The sequence below is a fragment of the Hibiscus syriacus genome, unplaced genomic scaffold (genome assembly GCF_006381635.1).
Source record: "Hibiscus syriacus cultivar Baekdansim isolate YM2019G1 unplaced genomic scaffold, ASM638163v2 tig00116938_pilon, whole genome shotgun sequence".
NCBI lineage: Eukaryota > Viridiplantae > Streptophyta > Magnoliopsida > Malvales > Malvaceae > Hibiscus > Hibiscus syriacus.
The window spans coordinates 271908-275746 of record NW_024063476.1 but is presented as its reverse complement, the minus strand read 5'-3'; positions in this window follow the sequence as shown (position 1 = coordinate 275746).

Genomic DNA, 3839 nt, shown 5'->3' with positions numbered 1-3839 from the left:
TTTTTGACCCCGCTGTTGGAAGGTGGGCTTAAATCCGAGCCCGAAATGGTCATTCTTCAACTCAACAGTTATGGTTCGTACTTACCCCTGTAGCTCTTTTCCCAGTCCTTTATCAATCCTTGCTCCTCTCCCTAGGGTTTACCTCACTATCATCTTAGTACAATTCGACAGTGTGGGTGTGGGTCGCAGAATTCTACTACCTTCAGCTACATATGTTGCATTGATGAATTCCAAAGCCCTGAATGAGCACTCCAAGGCATCCTCATTGATGTCAATATACGTGAAGCTATGATTTCTTGTTCAGCCCCAATGCTGACCAATCTTTCATCAATTACGAAATTCAGCTTCTGATGCAGGGATGAAGGAAATGACCCTGCCTCATGGATCCAAGGTCTCCCTAATAAACAGTTGTATGTCGGGTGGATATCCATTATCACAAAATCAGCATTGTAAATAGCAGGCCTGATTATTAAGGGTATTTTCATCTTTCCTATCACATCATTTTGGGTTTCGTCAAATGCCCTGACGATGTTATGATATGCTCTCATGTGTGAGCTATCAATGGGCATCCTTTGCAGTGTAGCTAAGGGCATTACATTCAGTGCCGACCCATTATCTAATAAGAACCCATGAAAGGACATGATCGTAGCAGTGCATCGTGATGTTTAAAGATTTAATGGATCTCATCCCTCCTTCCGAGATCTCTTCATCAGTGAAGGTAATATAGTTGTCAGCAGCTATGTGTCCCACAATTCGGTCCAATTTATTCGTCGAGATATCCTCGGGAACAAATGTTTTGTTGAGCACTTTTAGCAAGGCGTTCTGATGTACTTCGGAATTGATCAAAAGATCCAAGATTGAGATTTTTGCCTGCTGTTTGTGAAGCTGCTCCACTATATTGTATTCACTGTGCTTAAGAAACCTCAAAAACTCACAACCTTGAGCTTTAGTCACAGGCTCGTTAATGATCGGTGGAGGTTCTTCATTGAAAATATTTGGCACTACGACGGCTTTGGCTTTAGATTTTCCTTTGTCTACCTCGGGGGACGTTTCTGGTGAGTAGCATCTTCCGCTTCGTGTGAAATGTCCCACCTCACTTACTTCTTCTGAGCTTGATTTATTTTCCTCGTTTGTTCTTTCAAACATCTTGGACCCTTCCGGTATTGATACGTTGGCTACATAGCTCCAAGAACCTGTCGGGTATCCTTGAATGGGAAGGGGGACGGAGTTGTAATCACCACCCTTGGAGTTGTTTATGATGATCTCTCTTGTCTCGAATTAACTGTGATGACTATCGACCTTCTTGTCCTCGTCATCCTGCCCGAGCCATCAATCATACATATATATATTTCTCTTGGTTTCTCCTCTTTACTGAAAAATTCCACTTCTCCGCTATCCATCATTTTCTGAAGCAATTCTCGAAATTCAGGACAATTCTGGATATCATGGTCCTCAGTTTGGTGATGTTCGCAGTATGTTTCTCATTCCAATGGCCTTGATTCGGGATTACCCTTAATCATTCTGATGTACACAGCTTCCTGAACACCTAACAGAGGGGAGATTTAACTTCTGACATATTTCTCTTGGTCATTCCGATCTCTCCTTCTTCGACCATGTTGATTCCTTGCCCCCAATGATTGGGCATAGGGTGAGTATTTACAGCTGGTGTTTTGAATTCCAAATCTCCAGCGTTGATAAGGTTTTGTACAACTTTCTTAAAATGCAGGCAGTACTCGATATCATGCCCAGTAATCCCTGTGTGGTATTCGCAGTGAGCATTGGCATTATAGCAGTGAGCATTGGCATTATACCAGTGAGGGTAAGGTGGCTGCATCGGAGTTAATTTGTAAGGGCATATTAAATCTACCTTCAAGAGCGAGGCGTAGATTTATGAATATGGTACTGACACTGGTGAGAAAGTCGGTCTTGTATTCTCCCTTCTCTTTCCTCTATTTTCATGAATATTGGTCCTCTCTGCCTTAGGCTGAGGAATTGTAACACTAGTTGCGCAGTTCTTGTTATAAGTACTCGTATGATTTACTTCGTTTCTTTCTTTTTGAAATAGGGCTTCTTCGACCCTTCTCCTCTTTCAATCTTGTCACTTCTAATGGTATTTTCGATTAATTCTCCAGAAAGAACCAAGTCAGCAAAATTCTTGGTAGCATTTCCTAACATATGCCCCAGATATGGAGCCTTCAGGATATGCACAAAGATAATTGTAGCCTCCTTCTCCAACAATGGGGGTTGTACTTGTGATGCCACATCACGCCATCTTTGGGCATACTACCTGAAGGTTTCGATGTGTCGCTTTTCCATGTTTTGCAACGTCCACATGTTAGGCACTAGTTCGGTGACGTGACGATATTGTTCATAAAATGCCCGAGCCAAGTCCCCCCATGATTTGATTTGGGATCTGGTTAACTGATTGTACCATTTGATTGTTGATCCAGTTAGACTGTCCTGGAAGTAATGTATCAGTAGCTTCTCATTTTCAGTATACCCTGCCATTCTTCTGCAGAACATAATGAGGTGGGCCAATGGGAAAGTAGTTCCATCATATTTTTCAAAGTCTGGTGCTTTGAACTTCGGGGGCAGTATTAGATCAGGAACCAAGCTTAGCTCCTTTATGTCTATTCCGTAGAATGGCTCCACCTCTACTGACCTTACTCTTTTCTCCAGGCTTTTCACCTGCTGAGTTATTTCGCTGTCAACCTTTCATTTTTATGATATTTCCTGAAAGTCACGTGGCAACTCCTCCACGCCTAACTCAATAGGTCTTACCCTAACAGTCGGTGGGTAATTGGTTTGATATGCAGGCTTAGTGTGATTCTGTTGATTTTCCATGTAAACTCCTAGGCGAGCTTCCTGCAAAGCTTGCGATCTAACAGAAATGTGCACTGGGGTGAAACCAGGAGGATGTGAAGGGTCTGGTGTATTTTCCATGTAAACTCCTAGGCGAGCTTCCTGCAAAGCTTGCGATCTAACAGAAATGTGCACTGGGGTGAAACCAGGAGGATGTGAAGGGTCTGGTGTAAACCTTAGTGGGTGCTGGGGGTCAGATGTAAACCCAGTATGATGCGATGCTCCTGGTCCAAACCCTGAAGGATGTGAGGGATCTTGCTCAGATAACGTTGGCTGATCAATCCAGTGTTTCCATTCATAGCATGTTTCTTAAATATTCCTTCGATCTTTTGCAACAAACTGTCTTGCGAGTTTGCCATCTCTGCCTCCATCTTATTTAGTCTCTCTCTCATTTCTTCTTGAGCTTGCCTTTAGTCTTGTTCAAGCTGAGCCATTCTTGCTTCCATTTTCTTGGTTGTTTTACAAGTATCGTACAAATGTGAGGTGAGTGCCAGGATAACTACAAATGGTTAGAAATTATATTTTATTATTTGGTGAATTTTAATGAATGAATGAATTGTTATAATGTATTCATTTAGTTTTTAAACATTTAGAGAAAAGCCTATGAAAACATAGAATCTTACCCTATCCCCTAATCTTTCAAGCTCTATCATCAATCCCATGATGCGTCATTCTTCTTCTGACTCCAGGACCACAAAAACTCTTAGGACTGTCGCTTCTTCGGATAATTCGTAGACTTGGTGAGCAACACTGCGGGCCTGATTCACCGCTCTCCCTATTGCTTCATGTTGACTCTGAATGGTGTCCTGAGCCTGTCGTAGCGTGGTTCCAAGCTATGAATTAGTCAATGGTCGGCTTTCTTCTAATTGTTGGATTCACTGATGGCCTTTCTGTACTGCAACTTCTAGCTTAGCAATCTTGGCTTTTAAGGCCTCATTCTCCTACATGGCTATATCTTGTGCGGATGAGTGGATCAA